Here is a 14,891-nt window from a genome sequence, read left to right on the forward strand (position 1 = left end):
ATCCCACAACAACAAGTACATACATAAGTACTCAGAGTGTGCTAGGTATCTGGTTTATACAATGCTACTGACAACATGAGTACATAACTTAGCAGTTATTTAATAAAAGGCATCCTCTTTTTAAAGAGGCACATAGCCAAATCTACCCAATGGTGAATATTAAGTACCAGTTATTTAATTATTTAAGTTTTCTTCAACCTTGTCCTTTGATTTTTTTTCCTGTAGAAAACAAAACTGCAACACAAATACTATTCAAATTTTAATTAGGAAAAAGTCTATAGAAACAGAACACTCTAATTTAGCTTTCTTCTAAACTTCTAATAGCTTCATGGCATGGTAGTGGAGAACTTTAATCCTAGCACTTAGATGCAAAAGCAAAATCTCTGTAAATTCTAGGCTAGCATGATCTACAAAGTGAGTTCCAAGCTAGTTAGGGTTACATAGTGAGATCATGACTCAAATAAACAGATAAAATAAAATTCCATTAGCTTTTATTCTGTCTTCCATTTTTCAATAGAATTCTTATCTAAGGATGATATCTACATAGTCATGGGTCTCTGGGTATTTTGGGTTTTGCCCCTCTCTTCTTGTATTTGGTAAATATTTTTCCACCAAAGAATTGTGGATGTCAGGAAAGGGACTTGCAATATTTTTATAGTTGCTGTCATCTTCCAATAATGACTTAATTTGGTAATTGTTTAAAATTTAAATTTGCCACAGTTTATTAAAGCATTTCCAAGACTGGGAATATCCTTTGCCTAGAATACTTCAAGTCCTAGGTTCTGTTCTTGGCACTCAGAAAAAAAAATGTATCAATTGGAAAAACACAAATTATAGCTTCTAGACTTTTAGAAAAGAATGTCTAAAATTTTAGCTTTGTCAAAATATTAATACGTCAGCAAACATTCTTAAATGTATACCATTTAAAATGTCTTCTAAATTTAAGGTCCTGTTTTCAGGGTGAAAAGTAGCTAGTACCTATTTAAAAGTCTCCATCACAAGATTTTTACTGGGGAAGAATAATTTGGTTTCTTTTGTTTTCAACTTTAAAAAGTGTTACACTAGTCAGCATGACTGGGCTACCCACTGATGTCAAAGACAGCTGTAAAAGCAGTTCTTTCTCAAAAGCAGAAGCTGGAATGTATTTAATCAGCAAGTAAATGGTATCTCGTGCTTGACAACAGCCATCTGGGAATGGAGGTGGAAATTCAGTAGAAATAGCTCAAATGTATCTGAACATTCAAAGCAGAAGAGAGACATTCTTCTTTCATTTTCCTTAATGGATGGACAAATGCACAACTAGTAACTCAAACTAGTATCTGAGAGCTTACTGTATACAAGATGTCCAAACTTCTCTGTGAACTTTTAATTTGCCTTTGTCTGTTTTTCTTTTTTTGCTTTTATTTATTTTTTAAAGATTTATTTATTTATTTATTTATTTATTTATTTATTTATTTATTTAATGTATATGAGTATGCTCTGTCTTCAGACACACCAGAAGAGGGCATTGGATCCCATTACAGATGATTGTGAGCTGCTGGGAATTGAATTCAGGACCTCCTGAAGAGCAGCCAATGCTCTTAATTGCTGAGCATTGAGCATCTTTCCAGCCCCTCTGTGAACTTTTATAGCTATCATCATATGCAGTAGACAAGCAATAGAAATTAAAAAGTTAAGTAATATGTAAATTACTTACCTAGCTAGTTAAGCAGAGTCTCAGATCCAGATCATTTTTCAAAATTAAAAATACTTCTGGACTACACAATTAATTCAGATAAAATCATGCATGCTATCTCAATCACTATGTATTTTGACTGACAGGTGTAAATAAGTTCTTTAAAGGATAGAACTATAAAAACCTAGCATAGTTCACAAACTTTGCTAAGTAAATAACTGTTAAACTAAATCATCCCTCACTTTGGTGAATGATTATACACATACACTGTAAAAATAACAACCTTCATTTTTCATAGGAAAGAAATTGAACAGGAAGTACAGGGTTCCTAGTTAGTTGTCTGTACCAGTTATGATTAAAATCTTTCTTAGTATAATGCATTTCTTACAATTAATAAAATATTACTACATTAACTAAAGTTCATGGCTTGTATTACTGTTATTAATCAATTTTGACAAATGAACAATATCGTGTATCTATAGTCTCACTTCCCTTCTGATGCCTCCGTTCCCGCCCCACCCCCGTAATCTCTTCCAATCACTGATCTTTACTATCTACATAGTTCTGCAAATTTTTGGCATTTATTAGTCACTTTTAAGAGTTCTTCCTACATTACAGATACGAATAATTTTTTAGCAATTATTTTCTCAGTTCTATGGTTTTTCTTTTAACAATGTCACTTGCAGAACAGCTGTCACATACTATCTATTTTTAGCACTGAGTTCTTATTAACTAGTGAAGGGGTCTTTAGGAATCAGATTCCTGAAACACACACACCCCAAATCAAATTGATCTAAGATAATAAAAATGGCATATGACACAGAAACACTTTAGTGTTACTTTTTTTTAATTATCATGTAACTACTGCAACTAGAAATGGGATTTTGAGAAAAATTAGTAAATAAAATTTAAAACCCCTTTTTAAAATTTCGTTTTTCACACAAAATTTAAACTTCACTTAGAGTCAAAGCTAAATTTTTAAGTCTTTCAGAAAACTTTACTGGTCTACAGAGTGAGTTCCGGGACAGCTAGGGCTACACAGAGAAACCCTGTCTCGGAAAAAAAAAAAGAAAAAAAAAGAAAACTTTAGCCAGGCATGATAGCACATCACTTTAAGTCCCAGAGCTTAGAGGCAGAGGCAGGTGGGTCTCTGTGAGTTCAAGGCCAGTCTAGTCCACATAGTGAGTTCTAGGATGGCCATGGTTATGTATCAAACCAATATTTTTTACACAAATCTGCTAAATTAAAAAAAATGCTTTCTAGCTGACATACATATATATACAAAATACCACCAACCATTAACAAACTCTAAGAAACTTCAGAATTTAACTAGTTTAACTCCCTTAAACCAAAAAAGATCCTTCATTAAGCATATAATGCCAGTGTACAAGTCTTCTTTAGTGTTTCGTGTGTGTGTATGAGCGTGTGTGTGCATGTGTGTGTGTGTGTGTGTGTTTGAATTTCTCTGACTAGCCCAACATACATAATTTCTATCAAGTAATGTTAATTTATCATATCCCCAAAGCACTTCCTTACTTCTTTCCAACATTACCTAAGCCTCCATCAGCAATTCAAAAACATGCTCAGCATGTTTTGTGCACATTTGTAATCCCAGCATTTGGAGGCTGAAGCAATAGCATCCCAAATTCAAGGCCAGTCTGGACTATAGAGCTAGCTGAAGGGTAGCATGAGCTTAAAAAAAGCGAGACCGTGTATCAAAAACAAAAAATACGCCTTAGTGGTAGAAGACTTGCCTATTACGTGGGCAGGATAACCATTTCAAACCCAATGTAGACTAAACAGTGAGTTCCAGAAAGGAAAAAAGGAGATGAAGAAGAGAGAGAAGAAGGAAAAACACATCAGCAATCATAGTCTTCACATGAAAATTAAGACAATGAACAACTTTTTAAAAACAATCAATTATTTCTGTTCTTTGTTTTCACTTGTACATGCATTTTTAAAATTACTTTCAATATGAATTATGTTTCCAATTATAATTTTAAACTGTTAAGTTTGCAAGAGAACTTAATATCATCTGTAAATCTACTTTACTTGGTCACAGACCAAGCAGTAATGATGTGACAGCTTCATGTAGGTGGCAAATGTAGCATTCAGGTGCAGGATGTTAACAGGAGGAAACGCTGTATATGTGAGACAAGGGATATATGAGAACTTTTCTATACACCTTGCTCAATTTGACTATGATCCTAAATTTCTCAATGACTTAAATCTACTAAAAAATAAAATAAAATGGAGCTAGAGAGACAGCTCAGTGGCTAGAAACACTTGCTGCTCTTCCAAAAGACTGGAGTTCACCTGGTGGATCACAATGGATCGTGACTCCAGCTCTGGAATATGTGATATCCTCTTCTGCCCTCCTTGGGTATTTACACACACATGACAGACATACACATAAGTAAAAGAAATCTTTAAAAATTATATATATTCTAAAGTTATATTAATTCTCAAGTGAAAATGAATAAAAAGTACCTCATGTACATTCTACTAAAGATTGATAATGTCAGAGCAGAATCCAATCTTTCATTCATTCATTCAATAAATACTTAATAAAAACTAGGAGAAATAATTACTAACATGATCAGGCAAAATATTTGGTAACTGGTTTTTAAAAAGTTATTAATCATTATTTCAAAATGAGATTTGTCATATATGATCAGAGAGTCTATCAATTATAAGTTGATTTTAACAATAAATTAAATTCAGTAGTCATTATATAAAACAAATACAACATAAGAGTTTGTCACATATACTAATAAAATGAATTGGAGGCTAGGAAGATGTGAAGTCTATAAAGTGCCTATCACATAAGAATGATGACTTGTACCCACACAGATCCCCGGCACCCATATAAAAGCAGTGCATGGTGGTAAACATCTATAACCCCAGCACTGGGAAGGGAAGAGGCTGTACAGGTGTATCTATGGACCTTATCACCAGTCTAGTCAATCAGTGAGTTCTTGGGTCAAATAGAGAGATTGCATCAAATAGTACAGTGGAGAACACTTGAGAAGATACCCAAAGTCAACTCTGGCCTTCATATACATGCATTTATACTGCATATATAGGATCACATACACAAAACTAAAACAAAATAAACTCAATGTGCATGTTTATAATTATCACAAACTAAATGTAGATGAATAACAGAAACTTCTTAATAGTAATATGTGAATCAAAAACCTCCAAAATTCTTGTATAAATTTTACCAAGGTAAATGAACTTGTTGCCGTTTCAGGACCTTAGACATTTCTTCTCTCCTTCCTTACTTAGGTGTTTAAGTTTCTCACATAAGTGCAGTAGGCTGTTAGAAAACATTAACCAACACTTACAAGTTAGAGAAGGATGAACATAAATCATTTTCAAAGTTTCTTTTTAAATTATCACATCCCTAGTTAATATTTATGAGGATAATTTCACAAAAGCAGTTACAAAATGAAGGCAGAGGAACATGGCTATATATAGTTATGCCAGTGGAAGAAAAAGGAAATTTTTCTTTTCTTAAAAAGGAGAAAATAGGTTCAGTGAAAATGCTTCCTAAATCACAGTTTTATAATATTTTAACCAAATCATTTATTACTCAGAAATAACACTTTGGAAAACCAGATAATGGTACACAAAGCTGAGTTCATTTGATTCAGACAGGTGGCTAGTCTAGAGCTCTGTGTTAGCAGCCAAAACCCACCCACAATAGCCCTAAAGATGATTATGCAAATGGCAGCTACTGAGTATTTTCCCAGGAACAGGAGAAGGGTTCCTAGTAGAAGCAGCAATTGTTCAGCAATCATGTGGAAAAACAAGCAGAATTGTGTTGGGGATTTTTTTCTCTCCCCCTTAATTGCTGGAGGCAGAGTGTTTTCATTAAGGGAACTACTTCAGAATGTATGAGATATATAAACACTTACACATACACACATGTGTATCTATTTGATGTACGTTTCTCAAAAAACATGAGCAGTTTATCCCACTCTCATCCCCAAGGCTGAACATTCTCCCTTCTTACCAATGCCAGCACTCATCCATTAGGTACCTATTCCCTTGCTAATAAGACAAACAGAAATTTGGAAACCTTTTAACACTTTGCTTTGCATCTTGTTTTACTTTTAAAACAATCTTCAATTCCTTTCTCATTAGGGACACAATGTAACAGGTGAAACCCATAAGAAATACAACACTGACAAGCCAACCCTATTGCTTAACTGCATGCTGTTAATGTTTTGATGAAAATCATCAGTTTCTAAATGGGATAGTTTTCAAGCAGCCTGCTTCTAACATCTGGTTTTATGATTCTCTCTAGTACTAAATGGACTGGGCTTGGTAGCATATGCCTTTAATCTCAGGGGTGGGGAGGCAGAGATAGATAGATCTCTGTGAGTTGAAGGCCAGCCTAATCTACAAAGAGAGCTTTAGACCAACAACCTGAGTTTCAACACCAGGACTCACTTGGTAGAAGGAAGACTTCCATCCTGAGACCATTTACTGAGAGCAAGAGAGGTGAGAGAGGGAGAGAGCACGAGTGTACAGAATTGTTCTTTACACTTTCTTATGGTGTGATTTCTGATTATACAACATTCAAAAACCATATAACATGCATTTATTTCCCACCCTGTCCTACTCAACCCTCGGCTCTCTCTTCTGTATTTGATCGGGACACTGCTTATTTTGACTAAGTTACTAAGATGTAATTTCTTTTGTTAATGTGATGGAACTCAAAGTTTCCCACAACTCTTATGCTGCAAAATGTTCCAAAGTTCTGCTAAAGTATATTTAAGGAAGAATTTTATTTAAATACTTATAAGCCTAAAGTATGATATTCATCATAGATATAATCTTAAATATATTTAATTCATATAATATATAAATATATTACTTTAAAACAAGACATAACTGAAAAGTTGAATAAAGAATACAAGCACATACCCCACTATTCATGGAACAGACTGGTATCTTTAAGAGCTGTTTTCAAAATGATTTTGCCAGCTTTGAAATGATTGTTCCTTATGGGAACAAAGAACTTTAATTGTGTCTCTTATTGCACTACAGTGTGTTTGATGTTATTCATACATTCATTTGTTAGTCCTAAATGCAAACATATTTGTGAGTCACAATCACAGTTTAAAAAGAGAACACACCCTGGTAAGAAAAGTATTTAGGGGTTTTTGGGTTTTTTGTTTTGTTTTGTTTTTAAAAAGGAAGGGTTGGTATATTTTAACATAGTATTACATTCTATTTCCTGTTCAAAATTATTTTTTTAACATATGAAGGATGGCTAAAAATTTAAAAGACCATAGCATATGTGAGCAAAGATGCAGAGAAACTTGAAGCCTTATAATGTTGCTACTGAAAATGCAAAATGGTCGAACCACTTCAGTTTAGGAAGATCCTGAAAATACCAGGAATTAAGTTAGCTATAAACCCCCCAAAAAACTAAAAGCATATGTCCATTTAAAAACTTGTACATGGGCTCTCTGCTCTTCTCTGTTCCAGAGACAGCCGCATCTTCTTGTGCAGTGACAGTCTCATCCCATAGACAAAATGGTGAATGTCGGTGAGAACAGATTTGGCCATATTGGGCACCTGGTTACCAGGGCTACCTTTAGCTCTGCACTTGGCAAAGTGGAGATTGTTGCCATCAATGACTCCTTCACTGACCTCAAGCATGGTCTACGTGTGCCAGTATGACTCCACTCATGGCAAATTCAATGGCACAGTCAAGGCTGAGAATGGGAAGCTTGTCATCAACGGAAGCCCATCACCATCTTCCAGGAGCGAGATCCTGCTAACATCAAATGGGGTGATGCTGGTGCTGAGTATGTCATGGAGTCTACTGGTGTCTTCACCACCATGGAGAAGGCCGGGGCCCACTTGAAGGGTGGGGTGAAAAGGTCATCATCTCCACCCCCTCTGCTGATGCCCCCATGTTTGTGATGGGTGTAAACCAAGAGAAATATGACAACTCACTCAAGATTGTCAGCAATGCATCCTGTACCACCAATTGCTTAGCCCTGCCCCCAGCCAAGGTCATCCATGACAACTTTGGCATCGTGGAAGGGCTCATGACCACTCGGTCCATGCCATCACTGCCACTCAGAAGACTGTGGATGGCCCCACTGGAAAGCTGTGGCATGATGGTTGTAGGGCTGCTCAGAACATCATCCCTGCATCTACTGGAGCTGCCAAGGCTGAGGGCAAGGTCATCCCAGAGCTGAATGTGAAGCTCACTGGCATGGCCTTCCGAGTTCCTACCTCCAATGTATCCGTTGTGGATCTGATATGCCGCCTGGAGAAACCTGCCAAGTATGATGACATCAAGAAGGTGATGAAGCAGGCATCAGAGGGCCCACTGAAGGGCATCCTGGGCTACAATGAGGACCAAGTTGTCTCCTGTGACTTCAACAGCAACTCCCACTCCTCTACCTTTGATGCTGGGGCTGGCATTGCTCTCAATGACAACTTTGTAAAGCTCATTTCCTAGTATGACAATGAATACGGCTACAGCAACAAGGTTGTGGACCTCATGGCCTACATGGCCTCCAAGGAGTAAGAAACCCAGGACCACCCACCCCAGCAAGGATACTGAGAACAAGAGAAAGGCCCTTGGTTGTTGAGGAGTTCCTGTCCCCAACACAGACCACCATAACAGGAGGAGCCTAGGGAGCCCTCCCTACTCTCTTAAATACTATCAATAAATGTTCACTGCACCCAAAAACCAAAAAAAAACAAAAACAAAAAAAACCCTTGTATATCATGGGCCAATAGGATGGCTCAGTGAGTAAAGGCATATGCTACCAAGTCCAACAACATGAGTTTGATCTCCAGGACTCACTTAGAGAAAGGAAGAAACTAACTCCTGCAAGTTGTCCTCTAACTTTCAGACGTGGGCACAAACAAGTGTAATTAAAACAAAACAATTACAAAAACCTTGCAGGCATGGTGGCATACACCTTTAATCCCAGATGCTTACTATAGTAAGAGGCAGAGGTCCCTTACTATAAACTTCTCTAGCCCAAAGTCTGGGCTGCTCTTCCCCCAGTTCCCCTTTTCTATATAATCCAGTCATTTGAGTTACCAGGCCCTTTACTCTCCTGGCTTTCCCTTCCCCTGCTCCTCACAGAGCTTGCTCAGGGTCATGTTCAGCCTGGATTCCCCCTCTATTCAGCCATCTATTTTGTGTATTGCTGAATTGCTTTAGCACTTTTATGAATCTTTGGAGCAAGAAATGGTACAAAGATGATATAGTCTAACCTTGTTTGCATCCATTCTATCTTTTCCAACACAGAAAAGATTTTGACAAGCTATTGCCATCTGGCGTAACACCTGCTTTTGTGAATAAAATTGTATTGTATGTCAACCACACCCATTTACCTACATGTTATCTATAATTATTTGTTTGTTTGTTTATGGAGTACTTGCTACAGAGACGCTATGATCTATAAAGCCAAAAACCTTTACTGTCCAGCTCTGCAGAAAAGTTACTAACAGCCGAATAGAGGTATGGTAATATCTAACACAATTATTTAATATTTCAGCAACTATCAAGACATTTTAGGGAATTTGAAGACTATTATGTTTGTCCTTTCTTTCTACTGAGCTATACCCTGTTCCTAGTCTTCCCAATCCCCAGAATCAGTCGTTCATTCATATCACTCTCCTATGAAACCTAGTTTAAAACTTTTTACATATTTTGTTTCCAGTCATTATTCCTCAGATATTGATACATAGGTCAGAGCCAATGTTTTCTTGTGGGTGATTGGTTTAAATTCTTCAAATAAAATTCATGTTATTGTTTTCTTTCGAATTTTACTGAGTCTTTCATGTAGACTAGGCACTCAGCTATGCTATTAATGTTCATACAAATGGTGTTACACTATCAGGCATTTTTACATTAGCAGCTCTTACTGAGATCAAACTGAAACCACTGTGCCTCTCACCTATCTTGCTCTTAAGTCACCTCATTTTATGCTGAGCCTATTGCAAGACATTTACTCCTGTGAGATTCCATTGTATTAAGCTTAATTCATTATGCCAGTTCTTTAAGTTTCTTCATCCTGATTCTGTCATTGGCACATGCACAAGTGCATGCATACACTCAGACACACACACACATTTTTAAACAATACAAAAATAAAATTTCTGTAAGCATATATGGAACAGGTCACACTCATTAAAATAGACTTGAGATTATTATTAAATACAGAAAGCTCTTAAACAGGCCTCTTTCAGGGAAAAACAGGAATGATTGAAAAATAAAATAGGAGCTGGGTGGTGGTAGCACACACCTTCAATCCCAGCAATACAGAGGCAGTTAGATCGAGGCCAGCCTGGTATACAGAGTAGGTTCCAGGACAGCCAGGGATACACAGATGGTGCTACACTATCAGAAATCCTGTCTGAAAAAACAAAATAAACAACAACAACAAAACCAGAAATTAGAACAAAAGTACACATCACCTCTGAGGGTAGCACTGTTGTCAATCTAACCTAGATTAAATTAGTATCAAGAACTAATTTACGGTGTTAAAAATTTTAAATACTGATGTATACAGTTTTACTTTAGTGTACTTTAGAAGCATTTCTAAATAAAAAGCTGCAATTTCATTTGCTTTCTGTTTAACACTGTAAAATAGCAACTGTAGAAATCCTTTGACTCCCCATATTAACAGGTGTTCTGATTAGCCCCGATTACCAACATGGTAGGATTTACAGTTACCCCGAAGACGATCTTTTGGGTCTGTGCATGACAGTGTTTCTAGAGAAGTTTAACTGAGGCAAGAAAACCAACCTTAAATGTGAGCAGCACCATCCTATCCAACTGGATCCTGGACTCAATAAAAGAAGGGCTGAGCATCAGTCTTGATCTTTATGTTGCCAACCACAAGACACAATGTAACAAGATGCCTTACATTCCCATCACCAGCCTTCCCTACCACAAACTATGAGCCCAAATACAGTCTTTCTTCCTTAAGTTGCTTTTGTCAAACACTCATTACAGGAACAAGAAAATTAATATAACAGGCAAGAAGACAGTTTCAGTAACAACATTAAACGTTTTGCCCAATTCTTGTCTTCTTCCCCTACATTTATTTATTGAAATATAACTTGTCTATAAAATTTAAAATTTTTAAGATCATAGAACTTTTAATGCAACTTCCTCAATAATTCATCTTACCAGGTTTTCTAAATTATCCATTCATAAATTAGTGAGAGACACAGAGACAGAGACACACACACCGAGAAAGAGAGAGAGAGGTAGTCAGGCAGACAGATAGATACACAGACACACAGAGAGACACAGAGAGGGGGAATAATCCTTCAAAACAAACAGCTGTAATGTACACAGGGTAACAAATTACAGCCTTTGACTATTTTATTAAGCCAAGTTTGGATCACAGTTAAAGCCATTTGTTTCCCAACTGTCTATGGCTGCTTTCATTCTCCATTAGCAAAGACACTTAATTTGGCAGAGATCATATGACATTCAAAGTATGAAATATTTACTGTTTTGTCCTTTGGGGTTGAGAGAGGGAGTTGGCCAAGCTCTGCTCTGGATGTCTAAAACATAACCCATCCGAATGACCTCTCATTCTTTTCCTTCCTCCAATTACTCATTGAAGTTAAGACAGAAGTAATTTAAACACTCTGCCTTACACTGCTGCCTCACACTCCTGATTCAGCCTGCTGAGGGCTGGGATTACCTGTATGAACCACACCATCTTTATTCAACAGTTTTTAAAATGATACATTTATATTAAGACACAATAATCAGCTGGGTGTGGTGGCTCATACCTGCAATCTTAGCAGTCTGGAAGCTAATGATAATAGTGCCTATGAGGCAAGCTTGGACTATAGAGTAAGTTCAATGTCAACTGGGGATCCACAGCCAAGACTCTATTCTCATAAAATCACAAACAAAAAAACCCATAGAGAGACAACAGGTGATGCTTTGGCGCACACAACTGGCAGACAGTGCCATGATGTCTCTCCATATTCTCGAAACAGCCTGACTCTGGGGAGGTCCAGGAGACAAGTGACTATGGCCTACCACAGCTTCTTGGTGGAGCCCATCAGCTGCCATGCCTGGAACAAGGACAGAACACAGACCACCATCTGCCCCAACCACTATGAGGTGCACATCTATAAGAAGAGTGGCACCAAGTGGAACAAGGTGCACGGGCTCAAGGAGCACAACGTGCAGGTGACTGGGCCCCTGAGAGTAACCGCATTGTGATCTGTGGCACAGACCACAATACCTATGTGTGGACGCTGAAGGGCCACACGTGGAAGCCCACACTTCGGATCAATCAAGCTGCCCACTGTGTGTGCTGGGCCCCCAGTGAGAACAAGTTCACCATGGGCAGCGGCTCCCATGTCATTTCCATCTGTTATTTTGAGTAGGAGAATGACTGGTGGGTGTGCAAACATCAAAAAGCCCATCTGCTCCACTGTCCTCAGCCTGGAATGGCATCCCAACAACGCGTTCCTGGCTGTAGGCTCCTGTGACTTCAAGTGCAGGATCTCTGCCTATATCAAGGAGGTGGAGGAATGGCCAGCCCCTACACCGTGGGGCTACAAAAGATGCCCTTTGGGGAGCTGATGTTTGAATCGAGCAGCAGTGTGGCTGGGTGCATGGCGTCTCGGCCAGTGGGAGCCAAGTTGCTTGGGTCAGCCATGACAGCACTGTGTGCCTGGCATATGCTGACAAGATGGCCGTGGCAACCCTGGCCTCTGAGACGTTACCATTTCTGGCTATCACCTTCATCACAGAAAATAGTCTAGTGGCAGTGGGCCACAGCTGCTTCCCGGTGCTGTTTACTTATGACAATGCTTCGGGGACATTGAGCTTTGGTGGCCGGCTAGATGTGCCCAAGCAGAGCTCCCAGCATGGCATGACAGCCCAAGAGCACTTCCAGAACCTCGAGAAGAAGGCCAGCTGTGAGGGGGGTGCAACCACAGGGGCTGGCCTGGATTCACTGCACAGGAACAGTGTCAGTCAAATCTCAGTGCTCAGCGGGGGCAAGGCCAAGTGCTCACAGTTCTGCACTACAGGCATGGCTAGTGGCATGAGCATCTGGGACGTGAAGAGCTTGGAGTCAGCCTTTATGGACCTGAAGATCAAATGAGCTGTGAGGAGTGCTGCCCTCATCTCAACTGCTAGGGAGGAGGGAGAGGGGGTTAGGCTAAGGGCTGCTTTGTTGAATGCTTCTAGGGTACAGCACAGGTCTGTAATGGGGCTGCTCTCTCTCCAAGGAGGGAAAGAGGCAGTTGGGGAACTTTCCTGCCTATTTAACAAAAATGTGCCTTTTAAAGAAATGCCTTCATTTATTGGAAACCAAAAACAAGACAAAAAACCCAAAGCACAATGCTGGTCACGAACTGCTTCAAAATGTGGGCTAATAAACACACCAAATGCGGATAGGCCAAATAAATAAATTAATTAACTAAAAAAATAAACAAAAGAGTAATGAGGAAGTCAGGATGATCTATCCTACTGAGGACATCAGATCATATGGACCTCTTCAGCCCCTCCCCAATCTCAAGCTCCTGAATAAAACTGACTCCTCCACAAAAGAAGGAAAAACATCAACAATCAAATGGTACAGAAAATACTGTTGTATGGAGACACTTTGGATTTTACTTGCTACTCGTAATCTAATCTTAATACATTAAATTCATCCATTGTTACCTAATTCAATTATTTTAAAATAAAATTCTTTTCTGAAAAAGTATATCAGAGTAGGTAATTATAGTCCTTTATGAATTATAAATGCAAAACCTAGAAAATAGAAGGATATCCTGCTATTCTGAGAACAATCCCTTACTGTTAAATACCTCTTAAATAATTTCCTATGATTTTTTAAAATTCCTTTGCAATATACATAATGAATACAAATTCTTAAAAATTGTTAACAAGCATAAGCTGCAATTTGTCTTTACATTTTCAACTGTAGAACAATAGTGCTAGAATATTTTGAGCACTTATAGATGTATCAACAGCACTTGGGTTCTGCTCTTCACAAACTGTGACTTGTAAGAAGGGAAACAGGACATCTCTCCACAGTGAGTTTCTACCCTAGCTGAAGTCTTCCAAATAACTTTCAAAGGGAGCAATGCTTCTGACATCTAATGGTACAGAGGAATTTGCCAACAAAAACAAAATTTTAGAAATCATGGCCTTAAGTACTAAAAACCATAAGTACAAAGTGCTAGCTTTAAGCCACAAAACATTCAAGAAAGTTATTAAAATAATTATGAAACATGTTTTTCATTTTATTTTTTGTTTACTCATTTAGATGATGAGATGGACCCCGGGGCTTCACACAACCTAAGCACTCTACCACTGAGCTACACCCTTAGCCAAGGATCTTTAATCACTTTTTTTAAATAAATAGTTTTTATTCTTTTACATATGAGTGCTTTGCCTGCATGTTTGTCTGTGTACCATGTATGTGCCTGGTGCCTTGTGGAGGTCAGAAGGTGATGTCAGATCTCCTGGAACTGGAGTTGTAGATAGTTGTTAGTCACTATGCAAATGCTGGGAATTGAACCTGGATCCTCTGGAAGAACAAAGAGCAAGAGTTCTTAACCACTGAGCCATCTCTCCAGCCCAAATTACTTTTTTAAAAAAATTGTATGTGCATGTATGTGCAACATGAAGCACATGTGAAGTGAGAGTTCTCTTGTACGATGTGGAGTCCAGGGATAAAATAGGTTACCAGGTATGGTGACAGTGTGTGCCTTTACTAGCTAAGCCATCTCCCATCCCATGATAAAGCACCTTTCAGAAAAAAAAAAAGTAAAATAAACCCAGAGAAAAACACAAATCTAAGTAATCTAAGTCATAGAATTAGTCCTAGCAGACTCAGCTTGAAATTAAGATAAATATTCAAAGAAAAAGTATTGGAACACCAAATGGATGAAATAAAAAGGGTGGCTTGGCACAGTGGGGTGAGCCTCTAGTCCCAACTACTTGGGAGGCTGACAGATGAGAATTCCTTGCGTCCAGGAATCTATGGCCAGTCTGTGCAACACAGTGAGATAGTAACAGGCAAGGAGCATACCTGAACATAAGTGTCCAGATCTCCAAAATTTAGCTTGACATTAACCAAAAGCAAGATGAATTAATTGATGGTAGAAGAATTAATAGATGGCTAAATACAGAATAAAGCAAATACACTAAATGTTAGGATTCAAATGAAGG

The 14,891-nt window shown here is 38.2% G+C and overlaps 1 protein-coding gene and 1 pseudogene across 1 annotated transcript in view; one reads left to right on the plus strand and one right to left on the minus strand.

Moving 5' to 3' along the window:
* Fchsd2 (FCH and double SH3 domains 2) overlaps positions 1-14,891 on the minus strand; it is a 171,319-nt gene that overhangs the window by 113,270 nt on the left and 43,158 nt on the right. The window lies entirely within an intron of this gene.
* On the plus strand, positions 11,727-12,813 carry LOC114623861 (annotated as a pseudogene).

Source organism: Grammomys surdaster, unplaced genomic scaffold (assembly GCF_004785775.1).
Source record: "Grammomys surdaster isolate TR1022 unplaced genomic scaffold, NIH_TR_1.0 203, whole genome shotgun sequence".
In the NCBI taxonomy this organism is placed as follows: domain Eukaryota; kingdom Metazoa; phylum Chordata; class Mammalia; order Rodentia; family Muridae; genus Grammomys; species Grammomys surdaster.